The 22,987-nt window shown below is 34.9% G+C and overlaps 1 pseudogene; it reads right to left on the bottom strand.

Moving 5' to 3' along the window:
- LOC127987734 (zinc finger protein 239-like) overlaps nucleotides 1–22,987 on the bottom strand; it is a 68,588-nt pseudogene that overhangs the window by 1,260 nt on the left and 44,341 nt on the right.

The following is a 22,987-nucleotide window of genomic DNA, read 5'->3' as shown; positions in this document are numbered from 1 at the left end:
GGGCCCTCGCACCCGGGCTCACCGGCAGCGAGTGGCTTTAGTTAATAGGTGAACGGTGAGAAATATGCGTTTAAACTCATAAATATAAGTAGAGTATATCAATGTTTATTCCATATATGTGCCAATCTTCCTTTTGCCAGCATTGTATGTCTGAGTTATAGCAACTTCATTTTTCATGGCGAATCATTGAAATTCACCAGACCGCCACGGACACGCCCTTCAACGAAAACTCAAGATCTTCGCAATTTAACATCGCAAAGGCCTTTAGATTAGGCATACCAAATTTGGTGATGATTTGAAGAACTCTCTAGGAGGAGTTTGTTAAAATACAACACATGGAAATGACCAAAATTACACAAAATTTGCTCATAATATTAAAAATAACCGACTTCCTGTTGGGTTTAGAATTTCACTCCAAGAGTCTTTTTTGTAGGTATTGGTGTGTTACATATGTGTGCCAATTTTCGTGCATGTACGTGAAACATAGCTGGAAGGCTGTTGATTTTCTTGGTATAGGTGGCGCTGTCGAGCCATTTTGCCACACCCTCTTCTGAATCCTATATCAGACGAAAATTTTCACCAGGTTTGACGCGTCTGCAAAGTTTCATGACTTTTTGAGCATGTTAAAGCCCTCAAAAATGCGATTCATTCGGGAGAAGAAGAAGAAGAATAATAATAATAATAATAAATTAAAGCTGCAAGCAGCGATGAACGGGCCCTCGCACCCGGGCTCACCGCCATCGTGTGGCTTTAGTAAAAAGGTGAACGTTGAGAAATATGCATTTAATGTCCTAAATATAAGTTGAATATATCAAAGTATATCCCATATATGTGCCAATCTTCCTGTTGCCAGCAGGTGGCGCTATCATTATAATGGAATATTGGCCTTCAGATGTGTTCAGGCCAGGACTTTTATCAAACATGTGAAGTTTGGGGAAGATTGAACATTTTATGCCTGAGTTACAACAACTTCTCTTGCTGTGGCAAGACATCAAATTTTGTCATGGCGCCATGGAAACACCCTTTAACAAAAACTCAAGATCTCCAAAAGTTAACATTGCACAGGCCTTTAGATCAGACTGACCACAAAATATATGTTAATCTAAAAAAAATTATAGGAGTAGTTTGTCGCAGCCTAAAACATGTCACTTCCTGTTGCCAGCAGGTGGCGCTATTACTATAACTGAATATGTGCATGTAGATCTGTTAAGGGCAGAAGTCTTAACTAACATGTGAAGTTTGGCGCAGATTGGACATTGTATGTCTGAGTTACAGCAACTTCCTTTTCATCGCAATATATCAAAATTTGTCAGGCCGCCATGGACACGTCCTTTAACGAAACCTCAAGATCATTGCAATTTAAAAATGCAAAGGCCTTTAGATTACACTGACCAAGTTTGGTGAAGATCTGAATAAATCTCTAGGAGGAGTTAGTTAAAGTACAACCCCTGAAAATGGCAAAAACAACACCAATTTTGCAGAGAAAATTCTAAATAACTGACTTCCTGTTGGGATTCGGATTTCGTACCAACAGACTTTTTTGTAGGTATTGGTGTGTTACATGTGTGTACCGATTTTTGTACATGTACGTGAAACATAGCTCGAGGCACACTCCGTTGAAAGTGCATATGCACTCCGTTGAAAGTGTATAGGTGGCGCTATCGAGCCATTTTGCCACACCCAATGGAATATTTGCCTTCATATGTGTTCAGGCCAGGACCCTTATCACACACGTGAAGTTTGGGGAAGATCGGACATTTTATGCCTGAGTTATAACATCTTTTATTCCCATGGCGAGACATCGAACTTCGTCACGGCGCCATGGACACGCCTTTTAACAAAAACTCAAGATCTTCACAACTAAACATCACACAGGTCTTTAGATTAGACTGACCACAAAAAAGACATTGATGTCATAAAATTTCTAGGAGTAGTTTGTCGCAGTGTAAAATATGTAACTTCCTGTTGCCAATAGGTGGCGCTATGACTATAACTGAATATTGGCATGTAGATCTGTTCAGGTCAAGAGTCTTATCCAACATGTGAAGTTTGGGGCAGATTGGACATTGTATGTCTGAGTTACAGCAACTTCCTTTTTCATGGCGAAACATCAAAATTTGTCAGGCCGCCATGGACCCGCCCTTTAACGAAACCTCAAGTCCTTCGCAATTTATTATCGCAAAGGGCTTTAGATTACACTGACCAAGTTTGGTGTTGATCTGAATAAATCTCTAGCAGGAGTTCGTTAAAGTACAACCCCTGAAAATGGCAAAAACAACACCAATTTTGAAGGGAAAATTCAAAATAACCGACTTCCTGTTGGGATCTGGATTTCGTACCAAGAGACTTTTTTGTAGGTATTGGAGTGTTACATGTGTGTACCAATTTTTGTACATGTATGTGAAACATAGCTCGAGGCGCACTCCGTTGAAAGTGTATAGGTGGCGCTATAGAGCCATTCTGCCACACCCGGTGGAATATTGGCCTGAAGATCTGTTCAGGCCAGGACTCTTATCACACATGTGAAGTTTGGGGAAGATCGGACATCTTATGCCTGAGTTATAACATCTTTTATTCGCATGGCGAGACATCGAACTTCGTCGCGGCGCCATGAACAAGCCTTTTAACGAAAACTCAAGATCTTCACAACTGAACATCGCACAGGCCTTTAGATTAGACTGACCACAAAAAAGACATTGATGTCATAAAATTTCTAGGAGTAGTTCGTCGCAGCGTAAAATATGTCACTTCCTGTTGCCAATAGGTGGCACTATGACTATAACTGAATATGGGCATGTCAATCTGTTCAGGTTTGGAGTCTCATCAAACATGTGAAGTTTGGGGCAGATTGGTCATTGTATGTGTGAGTTATAGCAACTTCATTTTTCATGGCGAATCATCGAAATTCGCCAGGCCGCCACGGACACGCCCTTCAACGAAAAGTCAGGATCTTCGCAATTTAACATCGCAAAGGCCTTTAGATTAGGCATACCAAATTTGGTGTTGATTTGAAGAACTCTCTAGGAGGAGTTCGTTAAAATACAACACATGGAAATGACCAAAATTACACAAAATATGCTCATAATATTAAAAATAACCGACTTCCTGTTGGGTTTAGAATTTCGCTCCAAGAGTCTTTTTTGTAGGTATTGGTGTGTTACATATGTGTGCCAATTTTCGTGCATGTACGTGAAACATAGCTGGAAGGCTGTTGATTTTCTTGGTATAGGTGGCGCTGTCGAGCCATTTTGCCACACCCTCTTCTGAATCCTATATCAGACGAAAATTTTCACCAGGTTTGACGAGTGTGCAAAGTTTCATGACTTTTTGAGCATGTTAAAGCCCTCAAAAATGCGATTCATTCGGGAGAAGAAGAAGAAGAAGAAGAAGAATAATAATAATAAAAAACAAAGCAGATACAAGAGGGTCCTCGCACCTCGGTGCTCGGGCCCTAAAAACAAAGCAGATACAAGAGGGTCCTCGCACCTCGGTGCTCGGGCCCTAATAAACCATGAAAAAAATCTGAGAAATGTGAAGTAAAAGCAGAAAAAGGCTACTCAAAATTATGATAATTTAGAGAAATCTTTAAAAAATAAGATACAATTAAAGCTGCAAGCAGCGATGAACGGGCCCTCGCACCCGGGCTCACCGGCAGCGAGTGGCTTTAGTTAATAGGTGAACGGTGAGAAATATGCGTTTAAACTCATAAATATAAGTAGAATATATCAATGTTTATTCCATATATGTGCCAATCTTCCTGTTGCCAGCAGGTGGCGCTATCATTATAATGGAATATTGGCCTTCAGATGTGTTCAGGGCAGGACTTTTATCGAACATGTGAGGTTTGGGGAGGATTGGACATTTTATGCCTGAGTTACAACAACATCCTATTTCATGGCGAAACAATGAAATTTGTCAGGCCGCCATGGACACGCCCTTTAACAAAACCTCAAGATCTTCGCAATTTAAGATCGCAAAAGGCTTTAGATTACACTGACCAAGTTTGGTGTTGATCTGAATAAATATCTAGGAGGAGTTCGTTAAAGTACAACCCCTGAAAATGGCCAAAACAACACTAATTTTGCAGAGAATATTCCAAATAACTGACTTCCTGTTGGGATTCGGACTTCGTACCAAGAGACTTTTTCATAGATATTGGTGTGTTACATATGTGTACCGATTTTTGTACATGTACGTGAAACATAGCTCAAGGCGCACTCCGTTTAAAGTGTATACGCACTCCGTTGAAAGTGTATAGGTGGCGCTATTGAGCCATTTTGCCACACTCGATGGAATATTGGCCTTCAGATCTGTCCAGGCCAGGACCCTTATCACACAAGTGAAGTTTGGGCAAGATCGGACATTTTATGCCTGAGTTATAACATCTTTTATTCCCATGGCGAGACATTGAACTTCATCACGGCGCCATGGACACACCTTTTAACAAAAACTCAAGATCTTCACAACTAAACATCACACAGGTCTTTAGATTAGACTGACCACAAAAAAGACATTGATGTCATAAAATTTCTAGGAGTCGTATGTCGCAGTGTAAAATATGTAACTTCCTGTTGCCAATAGGTGGCGCTATGACTATAACTGAATATTGGCATGTAGATCTGTTCAGGTCAAGAGTCTTATCCAACATGTGAAGTTTGGGGCAGATTGGACATTGTATGTCTGAGTTACAGCAACTTCCTTTTTCATGGCGAAACATCGAAATTTGTCAGGCCGCCATGGACCCGCCCTTTAACGAAACCTCAAGTCCTTCGCAATTTATTATCGCAAAGGGCTTTAGATTACACTGACCAAGTTTGGTGTTGATCTGAATAAATCTCTAGGAGGAGTTCGTTAAAGTACAACCCCTGAAAATGGCAAAAACAACAGCAATTTTGAAGGGAAAATTCAAAATAACCGACTTCCTGTTGGGATCCGGATTTCGTACCAAGAGACTTTTTTGTAGGTATTGGAGTGTTACATGTGTGTACCAATTTTTGTACATGTACGTGAAACATAGCTCGAGGCGCACTCCGTTGAAAGTGTATAGGTGGCGCTATAGAGCCATTCTGCCACACCCGGTGGAATATTGGCCTGAAGATCTGTTCAGGCCAGGACTCTTATCACACATGTGAAGTTTGGGGAAGATCGGACATCTTATGCCTGAGTTATAACATCTTTTATTCGCATGGCGAGACATCGAACTTCGTCGCGGCGCCATGAACAAGCCTTTTAATGAAAACTCAAGATCTTCACAACTGAACATCGCACAGGCCTTTAGATTAGACTGACCACAAAAAAGACATTGATGTCATAAAATTTCTAGGAGTAGTTCGTCGCAGCGTAAAATATGTCACTTCCTGTTGCCAATAGGTGGCGCTATGACTATAACTGAATATGGGCATGTCAATCTGTTCAGGTTCGGAGTCTCATCAAACATGTGAAGTTTGGGGCAGATTGGTCATTGTATGTGTGAGTTATAGCAACTTCATTTTTCATGGCGAATCATCGAAATTCGCCAGGCCGCCACGGACACGCCCTTCAACGAAAAGTCAGGATCTTCGCAATTTAACATCGCAAAGGCCTTTAGATTAGGCATACCAAATTTGGTGTTGATTTGAAGAACTCTCTAGGAGGAGTTCGTTAAAATACAACACATGGAAATTACCAAAATTACACAAAATATGCTCATAATATTAAAAATAACCGACTTCCTGTAGGGTTTAGAATTTCGCTCCAAGAGTCTTTTTTGTAGGTATTGGTGTGTTACATATGTGTGCCAATTTTCGTGCATGCACGTGAAACATAGCTGGAAGGCTGTTGATTTTCTTGGTATAGGTGGCGCTGTCGAGCCATTTTGCCACACCCTCTTCTGAATCCTATATCAGACGAAAATTTTCACCAGGTTTGACGCGTGTGCAAAGTTTCATGACTTTTTGAGCATGTTAAAGCCCTCAAAAATGCGATTCATTCGGGAGAAGAAGAAGAAGAAGAAGAAGAATAATAATAAATATAGCTGCAAGCAGCGATGGCGGGCTCAAGCCACCAGTGCCATCGCCACCCCGGTGGCATCAGGTAAACTGTGCCCAGCGGGCACATGCATTCACAATATCCCTCTGGCAGTGAGGTTTTAAAGGATATGGCAGTTAAAGGGTTAATCCGAATCATCTAGACTTTAAAATCACATTCACAGAACAATATATATATATATAACTTTAGTAACACTTTACAATAAGATTCCATTCATAAACATTATGTTAACATGAACAATGTTTATATAGCATTCATTCACGTCAGTTAATATTCCAAACTTAAACATTAAAACATTGTTTTATTGTGATTTTTTTCCAAGCATTTTTTACCAATTCCAAACCATATCAATCTTAATAACTACCATTATTTTTTATTTAATCATTTATGAGTGCTATACAATAGTCCAGGAAAGCTGGAAGAGAAAAAACAGGTCAAGAAGAACTGACAAAAAGAATTGCAAAATAATTAGGAAATAATGTGAAGATTAATTTTTAGTCAATTCTGCAAGACAGACTTTCAGGAAAGGAGGTGGAATAAAAATGAGCTCTTAAATCTTAATCCCAGATTCTGGAAGATATACTCCTCAAACCATCGAACAAGAGGAGGTGGTGCTGGTCCTTCACGAGTCACTCTAATCTGTTCATAAAGCCTATATATAAAGCCTTAATATATAGTATTTCACAATACTTCATGGTATTCTAATTAAATCATTTTTTGGGATCTTAAGTCTCTCAGAGCCGGACACCGAGTAATTCTGGAGACTCCAGGAAAGTGGCAGTTCTGTAAAATGTTGGCGCTGGAGACTAAATGCTCCCTGATAGTTTCACACCTAATTCACTTAACACACACACAAACACACACACACACACACACACACACTACCCACAGTGACAGTGGGACTGAGTGACATTAGATGTATGATAGTTTTTTTATTTTCTATCATCCATATAGTGTTGTATAGTCATGAAACTATTGTCATGAGACCAGTCATTCTGAGGAAATATGCCTCAGAATGACTTGTCTTTTATGTGTACATTTTTTTAAGTGTTTAGAAGCTGCACTTTAAAAAAAATAAAAAGACATTTACTGGTTCCTTTTTTACTATTATTTCAAAAAATCACCACGACAAAACCATTCAAGCTATCCAAAATTCATTCACACCTGTTCTGTAAGATTAATTCTTTAAACAGTGGTAAAAGAGGATGTGGTGCTGAACCTTCAAGAGTCACTCAAAACGTATCTGTCCATAAAGCCTATAAAGAATTATTCTTAATATACAGTTCACAATACTTCAGCTTGTTATTCTAATTAAGTGAGGGTCATTTTTATCAGTAAAATTCCTAAAATACATATTATTTTATTTTAAAGATGTCTATAAATTATTTAAATCATACTCGTTTCTACAATAATTATTTAAAAGTAATCCTATAGCTCCCTCTGGTGACCATTATTGGTACTAAGAATTGCAAGTTTGATTTATAAGTTATGATAGTTTTAATTTTAGGCTGGCTCTTGAAAATGAAAAAGCTATGAAACTTACTGTGCTTCCTTCAAATGAGGACTTCTACTTATATAAAAAATTATGAAGAGTTAGAATGAAAATTTTTAAAGATATAGTAAAATAACTATTGTATTTTTTTATGTTACATTAATAAATCTCTATGGCAACACCATTTAAGCTATCCTAAACCCATTCACAATTTAACATCTCAGTATATTGGCATCATGTTGAAAAAGGAGTATGGAGTAGTATGAGGAGGAGTATGAATTCATTTACAGGCTGATTTTATCATAAATCCACAATAAAATTTATTTTTCTGTTCTGTATCAATCTGTGTTGTTGTTTGTTTATTTTTATCTTTTATTTTTCATAGGAAGATAACTGATCCTTTACTCTCCTTTTTAATAAATGTGCTTATAAACCAAAAACAAGCTATTTATAGCTGTATTTATAAACTGCTTACTACTGACTATTAATATTGGGACAAGGCTTTATAAAGCATGAACTGACTATTTACTTTTTGAGTTTGAAATTATTATTTGCAGCACAAATTAGGGTTTTTTAGGATTTTTAAAAATCCCTAAAACTGTCAGAAAAGGATAAGGCCTAAGATTTCTATGTGAGTGGCTACATTTATTTGTTTTATAACTATAATGCATAAACTATGAAATTATACAAAATGTATAAAAAAGTACAACAGTCATTGTTTTCCAATGTTTTTTTTTTTTTTTTTTTTTTTTTTTTTTTTTGGATTTACATTAAAAAAATTAGCCTACTGCAATCATTCTAAACAGCTTGAATAAAACCTGTTAATATTTATTATAGACCACTGTAACTGTGTATAATCTAACAAACAAGTTTATTATGAAAATAAAAGTGTGTACACCAGATAAATTGGACGATAAAGAAATTGCTAACAATAGTATAATAGAGCATGTTTTAGGTTTTTAGGCGTTTAGATGCAGATATGGACAAATCAAATGTAAAATAAAATGTAATTGATTTAATTAAATATAGATTAATTCTTGTTAGAGCAAAATAATAAATAAATAAATAAATACGTACACACATTAAAAAAGCAGCCAAGATGAATAAATTTCATTTTTTATATAGATTAAAATTGAAGACAGAAGCAGCTGGTATATGCGGTCACTTAATATTAAAATCCAGTAGATCCACTTCAGATATATTTCTCAACAGTTTATGTTCACGTGGCTGTTTTCGTTTATAGTCGCCAAGCTATTATGTGTTTTGAAATAATCTTGTCCTTGATGTGTTCGTTCGTACGACGAAAGCCAGAATCCTGCAGCTCGAGAGATATGTTATTCTGCCAGTCTCGCTTTCAAATAGTCTTGCGCACTTAAACGGGTCACAAACACCTGCATTTACCTCTTGATGTGTTACAATGGGTTTATTGTGTGCATTTGTGGTAATGTTTTATTTAAAAAAGCTCTTAAACAAGAATAAATTCGTTTGTTTTGAGCTCGACACTGTAAGCGCTGATCGGAGGCGTGATTTCAGATAGGCAGCCACAAATATTTCATTTTCACACAAACAGTTCAAAAACATCTGAATTTAGCTCTTGGTGTGTTCTAATTGGTTGATTGTGTGATATCGCTGTAATAATTTATTTTTAAAAGCTATAAAACAGGAATAAATTAGTTTTTTCTGAGCTCTTTACTCCAGACTCTCGTGATCACAGCGGTGATTCATCTCTCCTATTTCTCACGTATCTCTGGCCAGAAATAATTTATCCATGAGCCCTGAACCGGTAATAATCAGATACGTTGGTTTAGCTTGTCAGTGTGAATTAAATCTAAGTATTTATTTGTATTTTTAACCGATTTAAAAGTGAAAGTAAAAGTCCGGTAATTGCACCTGTAGGGGCGCAATTTCTCTCAGACAATGGAAGTCTGAAGCACATATACTCAAACAGAGGGACAAATTGAGATGAGATGTCTGAGAGTTTTTTAATTTTCTGTTATCCATACAGTGTTGTAAAGTCTTGAAACTATGCATATTTCCTCAGAATGACTTTTTCATCTGTATGAAAAAATTCTTTGACGTGTTTGGAAGCTGCATTTTAAAAATACAATAATGATTCCCTTTGTAAGGTAATTTCAAAAAATCACCACGGCAAAACCATTCAAGCTATCCAAAATCCATTCACAATTTAAGTTCCTATCAGAAATACTGATGTGTGTTCAGAGTTTTGTGAAATTCTAAGTATGGTATTTGCCTCAAAATCACCTGAGAAGTATTCCAGTTTGACATGTTGCCACGCCAACAATTTTTTAGATATCAATATCCCCCTTGCAGATTTATATCGGCTGTGTTTTAACATTATTCTGATGAAGTTTGAAGCAAATCGAGTAATAATAAGATGCTGAATTCAAATCATTTTGAAAATGACACACTTCCTTCTGCCAGTTGGTGGCGCTATAACTTTGACTCCTAATAGTCACATATATGCGATCGACATCATACAACGAATAATCTGATGAAGTTTGATTAAAATCAGGAACTGTATGTGGATGGTATTAGACACTTCCTGTTTCTCATTTCTCGCCATAATTTCAACGCCTCGCCACGAGCAAACCGTTCGAGATATCAAAAATCCCCTGGCAATTTTTCATCCCCAGTGTCTTGAGATCATGTTGACCGAGTTTGGCGGCAATCGAGAAAAAAACCTATGACAAGTATTTCAAATTCCAGAGCATGCGCTTTTTACATAACTCTAAATAGCTGACTTCCTGTTGGGTGGAGCCTATGACATGCAATATGAAAGTTGTTCGGCACGATGAGATCTATATGTGTACTGAGTTTCATATGAATATGTGCAAGTATGTGTGAGCTATACATCAACATTTATGACTGTGTTCCAGGGGGCGCCATAGAGCCCCTGTGCCACGCCCGGGTCCCAGCCTCTGCAGGCTCCTAAAGGCCACAGATTCCAAAGTGTGCGCAAATTTTCAAGAGTTTTTGAGTATGTTAAGGACCCCCAAAGCCCCCACAACTTTGACGAAAAATTTGAATACTAAACCCTAAATAGCCAACTTCCTGTTGGGCGGAGCCTATGATATGCAATACAAAAGTTGTTTGGATTGATGAGATTTATATGTGTACCGAGTTTCATACGTCTACGATCAAGAATGTATGATATATGGCCCTCCATATTCCAGGGGGCGCTGTAGAGCCCCTGTGCCACGCCCGTGTATCAGTCTCTGCCCGGCCCTAATGGCCGCAGGTTCCAATCTGTGTGCCAATTTTCAAGACTTTTTAAGCACGTTAAGGGCCCCAAAAGCCCCCGAGACGTTGGAAAAAAATAATAATAATAATAATAATAATAATAATAATAATAATAATAAAAAATAATCCTAAGGAAAACAATAGGCCTCTCGCCCTTTGGGCTTGAGCCCTAAATATAGCTGCAAGCAGCGATGGCGGGCTCAAGCCACCAATGCCATCACCACCCCGGTGGCATCAGGTAAACTGTGCCCAGCGGGCACATGCATTCACAATATCCCTCTGGCAGTGAGGTTTTAAAGGATAGAGGGGAGCGTAGAGGGGAGCGTGCATTTGCAGTGGCTGGGCCACGACTCTGGAATACCCTGCCTTTAGAGATCAGACTGGCCCCTTCCTTGTCTATTTTTAAATCTTTGCTAAAAACTTTTTTATTTTCCTTAGTGTACTGACTACTGTGTTATGCTACATTTTGAAATGGGTGGTTTTAATTTTTTTGTCTGGTCTATTTTTATGTATGTGTAATATTCTTGCTCTTATGTTAAAGCACTTTGGTCAGCCAGGAGGCTGTTGTAAATGCGCTATACAAATAAATTGAACTTGAACTTGAACTTGAACTTGATATGGCAGTTAAAGGGTTAATCCGAATCATCTAGACTTTAAAATCACATTCACAGAACAATATATATATATATATATATAACTTTAGTAACACTTTACAATAAGATTCCATTTATAAACATTATGTTAACATGAACAATATTTATATAGCATTCATTCATGTCAGTTAATATTCCAAACTTAAACATTAAAACATTGTTTTATTGTGATTTTTTTCCAAGCACATTTTACCAATTCCAAACCATATCAATCTTAATAACTACCATTATTTTTTATTTAATCATTTATGAGTGCTATACAATAGTCCAGGAAAGCTGGAAGAGAAAAACAGGTCAAGAAGAACTGACAAAAGAATTGCAAAAGAATTAGGAATTAATGTGAAGATTAATTTTTAGTCAATTCTGCAAGACAGACTTTCAGGAAAGGAGGTGGAATAAAAATGAGCTCCTAAATCTTAATCCCAGATTCTGGAAGATATATTCCTCAAACCATCGGACAAGAGGAGGTGGTGCTGGTCCTTCACGAGTCACTCTAATCTGTTCATTAAGCCTATATATAAAGTCTTAATATATAGTATTTCACAATACTTCATGGTATTCTAATTAAATAATTTTTTGGAATCTTAGATCTCTCAGAACCTGACACATTGTAATTCTGAGACTCCAGGAAAGTGGCAGTTCTGTAAAATGTTGGCGCTGGAGACTAAATGCTCACTGATAGTTTCACACCTAATTCACTTAAAACACACACAAACACACACACACAGTGACAGAGGGACAGAGTGACATCAGATGTATGTTTTTTAATTTTCTGTCATCCATATAATGTTGTATAGTCATGAAACTATGCATATTTCCTCAGAATGACTTGTCTTCTATGTGTACATTTTTTTGAAGTGTTTAGAAGCTGCACTTTTTTTTACTGGTTCCTTTTTTACTATTATTTCAAAAAATCACCACGACAAAACCATTCAAGCTATCCAAAATTCATTCACACCTGTTCTGTAAGATTAATTCTTTAAACAGTGGTAAAAGAGGATGTGGTGCTGAACCTTCAAGAGTCACTTAAAACGTATCTGTCCATAAAGCCTATTAAGAATTATTCTTAATATACAGTTCACAATACTTCAGCTTGTTATTCTAATTAAGTGAGGGTCATTTTATCAGTAAAATTCCTAAAATACATATTATTTTATTTGAAAGATTTCTATAAATTATTTAAATCATACTCGTTTCTACAATAATTATTTAAAAGTAATCCTATAGCTCCCTCTGGTGGCCATTATTGGTACTAAGAATTGCAAGCTTGATTTATAAGTTATGATAGTTTTAATTTTATGCTGGCTCTTGAAAATGATAAAGCTATGAAACTTACTGTGCTTCCTTCAAATGAGGACTTCTACTTATATAAAAAATTATGAAGAGTTAGAATGAAAAATTTTAAAGATATAGTAAAATAACTATTGTATTTTTTATGTTACTTTAATAAATCTCTATGGCAACACCATTTAAGCTATCCTAAACCCATTCACAATTTAACATCTCAGTATATTGGCATCATGTTGAAAAAGGAGTATGGAGTAGTATGAGGAGGAGTATGAATTCATTTACAGGCTGATTTTATCATAAATCCACAATAAAAATTCTGAGTTCTGTATCAATCTGTGTTGTTGTTTGTTTATTTTTATCTTTTATTTTTCATAGGAAGATAACTGACCCTTTACTCTCCTTTTTAATAAATGTGCTTATAAACCAAGGACAAGCTATTTATAGCTGTATTTATAAACTGCTTACTACTGTCTATTAATATAGGGACAAGGCTTTATAAAGCATGAACTGACTATTTACTAATGAGTGCAGTTATTATAAAGTGTTATCAATGAATTTGCTAATGTTAACAAATTAGACATTATTTTACAGTGTTATCAAATCCTTAAATGACTCATAAGCATTTGTGAAAGTTCTGCTTGCATTACAGCTTAGTATTGATCTGTGAGCTGAACAGATTTACTGTTACATCTATGAGATTATGTAAATTCAAATAAATATAATGTCACAGGATGTCATAGGTCAGTATCAAATGAGTTTGAAATTATTATTTGCAGCACAAATAAGTTTTTTTTAGGATTTTTAAAAATCCCTAAAACTGACAGAAAAAGGTTAAGGCCTAAGCTATTTCTATGTGAGTGGCTAAATTTATTTTTGTTTTTATAATTGTAATACACAAACTATGAAATTATACAAAATGTATAAAAAGGTAAATAAATAAATACGCACACATTAAAAAAGCAGCCAAGTCGAATGAGTTTCCTTTTTTATATAGATTAAAATTGAAGACAGAAGCAAGTGGTAAATGTGGTCACTTTAATATTCAAATCCAGTAGATCCAGTTTATGTTCACGTGGCTGTTTTCGTTTATATTCGCCAAGCTATTATGTATTTTGAAATAATCTTGTCCGTGATGTGTTCGTTCGTACGACGAAAGATATATGTTATTCTGCCAGTCGCGCTTTCAAATAGTCTTGCACACTTAAACAGGTCACAAACACCTGCATTTAGCTCTTGTAGTGTTACAATGGGTTTATTGTGTGCATTTGTGGTAATATTTTATTTAAAAAAGCTCTGAAACAAGAATAAATTCGTTTGTTTTGAGCTCGACACTGTACGCGCTGATCGGAGGCGTGATTTCAGATAGGCAGCCACAAATATTTCATTTTCACACAAACAGTTCAAAAACATCTTAATTTAGCTCTTGGTGTGTTCTAATTGGTTGATTGTGTGATATCGCTGTAATAATTTATTTTTAAAAGCTTTAAAACAGGAATAAATTCGTTTTTTCTGAGCTCTTTACTCCAGACGCTTGTGATCACAGCGGTGATTCATCTCTCCTATTTCTCACGTATCTCTGGCCAGAAATAATTTATCCATGAGCCCTGAACCGGTAATAATCAGATATGTTGGTTTAGCTTGTCAGTGTGAATTAAATCTAAGTATTTATTTGTATTTTTAACCGATTTAAAAGTGAAAGTAAAAGTTCGGGAATTGAACCTGTAGGGGCGCAATTTCTCTCAGACAATGGAAGTCTAAGCACATATACTCAAACAGAGGGACAGAGTGAGATGAGATGTCTGACAGTTTTTTAATTTTCTGTTATCCATACAGTGTTGTAAAGTCGTGAAACTATGCATATTTCCTCAGAATGACTTTTTCATCTGTATGAAAAAATTCTTTGACGTGTTTGGAAGCTGCAATTTAAAAATACAATAATGATTCCCTTTGTAAGGTCATTTAAAAAAATCACCACGGCAAAACCATTCAAGCTATCCAAAATCCATTCACAATTTAAGTTCCTATCAGAAATACTGATGTGTGTTCAGAGTTTTGTGAAATTCTAAGTATGTTATTTGCCTCAAAATCACCTGAGAAGTATTCCAGTTTGACATGTTGCCACGCCAACAATTTTTTAGATATCAATATCCCCCTTGCAGATTTATATCGGCTGTGTTTTAACATTATTCTGATGAAGTTTGAAGCAAATCGAGTAATAATAAGATGCTGAATTCAAATCATTTTGAAAATGACACACTTCCTTCTGCCAGTTGGTGGCGCTATAACTTTGACTCCTAATAGTCACATATATGCGATCGACATCATACAACGAATAATCTGATGAAGTTTGATTAAAATCAGGAAATGTATGTGGACGGTATTAGACACTTCCTGTTTCTCATTTCTCGCCATAATTTCAACGCCTCGCCACGAGCAAACCGTTCGAGATATCAAAAATCCCCTGGCAATTTTTCATCCCCAATGTCTTGAGATCATGTTGACCAAGTTTGGCGGCAATCGAGAAAAAAACCTATGACAAGTATTTCAAATTCCAGAGCATGCGCTTTTTACATAACTCTAAATAGCTGACTTCCTGTTGGGTGGAGCCTATGACATGCAATACGAAAGTTGTTCGGCACGATGAGATCTATATGTGTACTGAGTTTCATATGAATATGTGCAAGTATGTGTGAGCTATACATCAATATTTCTGACTGTGTTCCAGGGGGCGCCGTAGAGCCCCTGTGCCACGCCCGGGTCCCAGCCTCTGCAGGCTCCTAAAGGCCACAGATTCCAAAGTGTGCGCAAATTTTCAAGAGTTTTTGAGTATGTTAAGGACCCCAAAAGCCCCCACAACTTTGACGAAAAATTTGAATACTAAACCCTAAATAGCCAACTTCCTGTTGGGCGGAGCCTATGATATGCAATACAAAAGTTGTTTGGATTGATGAGATTTATATGTGTACCGAGTTTCATACGTCTACGAGCAAGAATGTATGATATATGGCCCTCCATATTCCAGGGGGCGCTGTAGAGCCCCTGTGCCACGCCCGTGTATCAGTCTCTGCCCGGCCCTAATGGCCGCAGGTTCCAATCTGTGTGCCAATTTTCAAGACTTTTTAAGCACGTTAAGGGCCCCAAAAGCCCCCGAGACGTTGGAAAAAAATAATAATAATAATAATAAATATAGCTGCAAGCAGCGATGGCGGGCTCAAGCCACCAATGCCATCGCCACCCCGGTGGCATCAGGTAAACTGTGCCCAGCGGGCACATGCATTCACAATATCCCTCTGGCAGTGAAGTTTTAAGGGATATGGCAGTTAAAGGGTTAATCCGAATCATCTAGACTTTAAAATCACATTCACAGAACTATATATATATATATATATATATATATATATATATATATATATATATATATAACTTTAGTAACACTTTACAATAAGATTTCATTTATAAACATTATGTTAACATGAATAATATTTATATAGAATTCATTCATGTCAGTTAATATTCCAAACTTAAACATTAAAACATTGTTTTATTGTGATTTTTTTCCAAGCACATTTTACCAATTCCAAACCATATCAATATTAATAACTACCATTATTTTTTATTTAATCATTTATGAGTGCTATACAATAGTCCAGGAAAGCTGGAAGAGAAAAACTCCTTATATTCATGTGCAGAATTATTAGGCATGTTTTCTTTTACAGATGAAATGCGCTAAAAAAGAGTTTTAACTCAAACTGTTTTAACTCAAAGTCGAAAATTATGAAATACCCATGAGAAATATCAAACACAAATGCAATACAGAAATGGATAAATTAAGACTTGACCATTGTACAAAAATGCTGACAGGGTCATGAGGTCAGAAAAGAAGAAGAAAAAAACAGGTTAAGAAGAACTGACAAAAAGAATTGCAAAATAATTAGGAATTAATGTGAAGATTAATTTTTAGTCAATTTTGCAAGACAGACTTTCAGGAAAGGAGGTGGAATAAAAATCTTAATTCCGGATTCAGGAAAATATATTCCTCAAACCATCGGACAAGAGGAGGTGGTGCTGGTCCTTCACGAGTCACTCTAATCTGTTCATAAAGTCTATATATAAAGTCTTAATATATAGTATTTCACAATACTTCATGGTATTCTAATTAAATCATTTTTTGGAATCTTAGATTTCTCAGAACCTGACACATTGTAATTCTGAGACTCCAGGAAAGTGGCAGTTCTGTAAAATGTTGGCACTGGAGACTAAATGCTCCCTTATAGTTTCACACCTAATTCACTTAACACACACACACACACACACACACACACACATTACCCACAGTGACAGAGGGACAGAGTGAGATCAGATGTATGATAGTTTTTTAATTTTCTACCATCCATATAGTGTTGTATAGTCATGAAACTATGCATATTTCCTCAGAATGACTTGTCTTCTATGTGTATATTTTTTTAAGTGTTTAGAAGCTGCACTTAAAAAAAATAAAAGACATTTACTGGTTACTTTTTTACTGTTATTTCAAAAAATCACCATGACAAAACCATTCAAGTTATTCAAAATTAATTCGCACCTGTTATGTAAGATAAATTCTTTAAACAGTGGTAAAAGAGGATGTGGTGATGATCCTTCAAGAGTCACTCAAAACGTATCTGTCCATAAAGCCTATAAAGAATTATTCTTAATATACAGTTCACAATACTTCAGCTTGTTATTCTAATTAAGTGAGGGTCATTTTATCAGTAAAATACATACAATTCATATTATTTTTCTTTGAAAGATTTCTATAAATTATTTAAATCATACTTGTTGCTACAATAATTATTTAAAAGTAATCCTATAGCTCCATCTGGTGGCCATTATTGGTACTAAGAACTGCAAGCTTGATTTATAAGTTATGATAGTTTTAATTTTATGTTGGCTCTTGAAAATGATAAAGCTATGAAACTTACTGTGCTTCCTTCAAATGATGACTTCTACGTATTCAAAATATTATGAAGAGTTGGAATGAAAAATTTTAAAGATATAGTAAAATAACTATTGTATTGTTTTATGTTATTTTAATAAATCGCTATGGCCACACCATTTAAGGTATCCTAAACCCATTCGCAATTTAACATCTTCAGTATATTGGCTTCATGTTAAAACAGTTTGGTGTGAACTACTTGTGTCTTCTTGGAGGAGTATGAATTCATTTACAGGCTGATTTTATCATAAATCCACAATAAAATTTCTGAGTTCTGTATCAATCTGTGTTGTTCTTTGTTTATTTTTATTTTTTTATTTTTCATAGGAAGATAACTGACCCTTTACTCTCCTTTTTAATAAATGTGCTTATAAACCAAGAACAAGTTATTTATAGCTGTATTTATAAACTGCTTACTACTGACTATTAATATTGGGACAAGGCTTTATAAAGCATGAACTGACTATTTACTAATGAGTGCAGTTATTATAAAGTGAAATCAATGCATTTGCTAATGTTAACAAATTAGACATTATTTTACAGTGTTATCAAATCCCTTAAATGATTTGTAAGTGTTTTGTAATGATTTTATTGACCTACAAGCACTTGTGAAAGTTCTGCTTGCATTACAGCTTAGTCTTGATCTGTGAGCTGAACAGATTTACTGTTACATCCATGAGATTATGTAAATTCAAATAAATATAATGTCACAGGATGTCAGAGGTCAGTATCAAATGAGTTTAAAATTATTATTTGCAGCTCAAATAAGGTTTTTTAGGATTTTTAAAAATCCCTAAAACTGTCAGAAAAGGATAAGGCTAAATTTATTTGTTTTTATAACTATAATGCATAAACTATGAAATTATACAAAATGTATAAAAAAGTACAACAGTTATTGTTTTCCAATGTTTTTTATTTATTTAATTTTTTTTTTTACATTTCAAAAGCCTACTGCAATCATTCTAAACAGCTTGAATAAAACCTGTCAATATTTATTATAGACCACTGTAACTGTGTAGAATCTAACAAACAAGTTTATTATGAAAATAAAAGTGTGTACACCAGATAAATTGGACGATAAAGAAATTGCTAACAATAGTATAATAGAGCATGTTTTAGTTTTTTAGGCGTTTAGATGCAGAAATGGACAAATCAAATGTAAAATCAAATGTAATTGATTGAATTAAATATAGATTAATTCTTGTTAGATTAATTCTTGTTAGAGTATTCTAATTAAATCATTTTTTGGAATCTTAAGTCTCTCAGAGCCTGACACCGAGTAATTCTGGAGACTCCAGGAAAGTGGCAGTTCTGTAAAATGTTGGCGCTGGAGACTAAATGCTCCCTGATAGTTTTACACCTAATTCACTTAACACACACACAAACACACACACACTACCCACAGTGACAGTGGGACTGAGTGACATCAGATGTATGATAGTTTTTTAATTTTCTATCATCCATATAGTGTTGTATAGTCATGAAACTATGGTCATGAGACCAGTCATTCTGAGGAAATATGCCTCAGAATGACTGGTCTTCTATGTGTACATTTTTTTGAAGTGTTTAGAAGCTGCACTTTAAAAAAATAAAAATACATTTACTGGTTCTTTTTTTACTATTATTTCAAAAAATCACCACGACAAAACCATTCAAGCTATCCAAAATTCATTCACACCTGTTCTGTAAGATTAATTCTTTAAACAGTGGTAAAAGAGGATGTGGTGCTGATCCTTCAAGAGTCACTCCAAACTTGTCTGTCCATAAAGCCTATAAAGAATTATTCTTAATATACAGTTCACAATAATTCAGCTTGTTATTCTAATTAAGTGAGGGTCATTTTATCAGTAAAATACATACAATTCATATTATTTTTTTGAAAGATTTCTATAAATGATTTAAATCATACTCGTTCTACAGTAATTATTTAAAAGTAATCATATAGCTCCCTCTGGTGGCCATTATTGGTACTAAGAATTGCAAGCTTGATTTATAAGTTATGATAGTTTTAATTTTATGCTGGCTCTTGAAAATGATAAAGCTATGAAACTTACTGTGCTTCCTTCAAATGAGGACTTCTACTTATATAAAAAAAATTATGAAGAGTTAGAATGAAAAATTGTAAAGATATAGTAAAATAACTATTGTATTTTTTATGTTACTTTAATAAATCTCTATGGCAACACCATTTAAGCTATCCTAAACCCATTCACTATTTAACATCTCAGTATATTGGCATCATGTTGAAAAAGTAGTATGGAGTAGTATGAGGAGGAGTATGAATTCATTTACAGGCTGATTTTATCATAAATCCACAATAAAATTTCTGAGTTCTGTATCAATCTGTGTTGTTGTTTGTTTATTTTAATCTTTTATTTTTCATAGGAAGATAACTGACCCTTTACTCTCCTTTTTAATAAATGTGCTTATAAACCAAGGACAAGCTATTTATAGCTGTATTTATGAACTGCTTACTACTGACTATTAATATTGGGACAAGGCTTTATAAAGCATGAACTGACTATTTACTAATGAGTGCAGTTATTATAAAGTGTTATCAATGCATTTGCTAATGTTAACAAATTAGACATTATTTTACAGTGTTATCAAATCCTTAAATGACTCATAAGCATTTGTGAAAGTTCTGCTTGCATTACAGCTTAGTATTGATCTGTGAACTGAACAGATTTACTGTTACATCCATGAGATTATGCAAATTCAAATAAATATAATGTCACAGGATGTCAGAGGTAAGTATCAAATGAGTTTGAAATTATTATTTGCAGCACAAATAAGTTTTTTTAGGATTTTAAAAAATTTCTAAAACTGTCAGAAAAAGGATAAGGCCTAAGCTATTTCTATGTGAGTGGCTAAATTTATTTTTGTTTTTATAATTGTAATACACAAACTATGAAATTATACAAAATGTATAAAAAGGTAAATAAATAAATACGCACACATTAAAAAAGCAGCCAAGTCGAATGAGTTTCCTTTTTTGTATAGATTAAAATTGAAGACAGAAGCAAGTGGTAAATGTGGTCACTTTAATATTCAAATCCAGTATATCCACTTCAGATTTATTTCTCAACAGTTTATGTTCACGTGGCTGTTTTCGTTTATATTCGCCAAGCTGTTATGTATTTTGAAATAATCTTGTCCGTGATGTGTTCCGAAAGCCAGAATCCTGCAGCTCCAGAGATACATGTTATTCTGCCAGTCGCATTTCAAATAGTCTTGCACACTTAAACTGGTCACATACACCTGCATTTAGCTCTTGTTGTGTTATAATGGTGTATTGTGTGCATTTATGGCAATAATTTATTTTAAAAAGCTCTTAAACAAGAATAAATTCGTTTGTTTTGAACTTGTGACACTGTGCGCGCTGATCGGAGGCGTGATTTCAGATAGGCAGCCGCAAATATTTCATTTTCACACAAACAGTTCAAAAACATCTGAATTTAGCTCTTGGTGTGTTCTTATTGGTGAATTGTGTGATATTGCTGGAATACTTTATTTTTAATAGCTATATATCAAGAATAAACTCATTTTTTTCTGAGCTCATCATTCCACACGCTCATGCTCAGAGCATGATTCATCTCTCGTATTTCTCATGTATCACTGACCACACATCAATTATTAATGAGCCCTGACCCGGTAATAATCATATATGTTGCTTTAGCTTGTCAGTGTGAATTAAATCCAAGTATTTATTTGTATTTTAACCGATTTAAAAGTGAAACCAAAAGAGAGTCTCCTCCCTTTTTTAGTCCGGGATCTGCACCTAGGGGCGCTATTTCTCTCAGACAATGGAAGTCTGAAGCACATATACTCAAACAGAGGGACAGAGTGAGATGAGATGTCTGACAGTTTTTTAATTTTCTGTTATCCATACAGTGTTGTAAAGTCGTGAAACTATGCATATTTCCTCAGAATGACTTTTTCATCTGTTTGAAATAATTCTTTGACGTGTTTGGAAGCTGCAATTTAAAAATACAATAAAATTAATGATTCCCTTTTTAGGTCATTTCAAAAAATCACCACGGCAAAATGCTGAATTCAAAGCATTTTGAAAATGACACACTTCCTGCTGCCAGTTGGGGGCGCTATAACTTTGACTCGTCATAATCACATATATGCGATCGACATCATACAACGAATAATCTGATGAAGTTTGATTAAAATCAGGAAATGTATGTGGATGCTATTAGACACGTCTTGTTTCTCATTTCTCGCCATGATTTCAACGCCTCGCCACAAGCAAACCGTTCGAGATATCAAAAATCCCCTGGCAATTTTTCATCCCCAATGTCTTGAGATCATGTTGACCGAGTTTTGTGGCAAACGAGTAAAAAGCATATGACAAGTATTTCCAGAGCATGCGCTTTTTACATAACTCTAAATAGCTGACTTCCTGTTGGGATTCGGATTTCGTACCAGGAGACTTTTTTTGTATTGGTGTGTTACATGTGTGTACCAATTTTTGTACATGTACGTGAAACATAGCTCGAGGCGCAGTCTGTTGAAAGTGTATAGGTGGCGCTAAGTCAGGGGTGAAACAGTAATGTTATTAGAGTTCACGTAATGTATGTGTGCTGTCTAGGGAGTGTTATGAAGGTTTTTTCTTTGCAAAATACTCGATGATGTAAAATTATCGATTTATAGATTTCATTGCAGACGATTATTAATGTGCAATGAAAATGAGTGAACATAAGTATAATAAATATTTTCTAGGTAACATAATATATATATATATATATATAGAGAGAGAGAGAGAGAGAGAGAGAGAGAGAGAGAGAGAGAAAGATAGATAGATAGATAGATAGATAGATAGATAGATAGATAGATAGATAGATAGATAGATAGATAGATAGATAGATAAATAGATAAATAGATAGATAGATATGTGTGTGTGTGTGTGTGTGTGTGTGCGTGTGTAAGACGTTTGGTACACAAAACATGGATTTGTTTAAATAAGAGGCATTGTAAATATCAGGATTTGTACATTTTCACAGTTAAATTAGCAAATTACATAAATATAAGCCTTTAAAGTACATAAATTGACTTTGAAATAAAAGCAGCAACCAGAGGCATGTATTTATTTATTTAGTCTGTTTTAAAAGACGAAGTAATTTAATGTAATGTCGTACAGTTATTTTGTGCAGTGTGGAAATGTTTTTATAACTGTTAATATAAAAGATAGGAAATAAAAAAAATATATATATATATATATATATGCATTAAAAATATATTTACCAATAGGCTATTATCAAAAACAGAAAAATCAACAAG

The sequence above is a fragment of the Carassius gibelio genome, chromosome B22 (genome assembly GCF_023724105.1).
Source record: "Carassius gibelio isolate Cgi1373 ecotype wild population from Czech Republic chromosome B22, carGib1.2-hapl.c, whole genome shotgun sequence".
Taxonomy (NCBI): domain Eukaryota; kingdom Metazoa; phylum Chordata; class Actinopteri; order Cypriniformes; family Cyprinidae; genus Carassius; species Carassius gibelio.
This window is presented reverse-complemented; position numbering and strand designations above follow the sequence as displayed.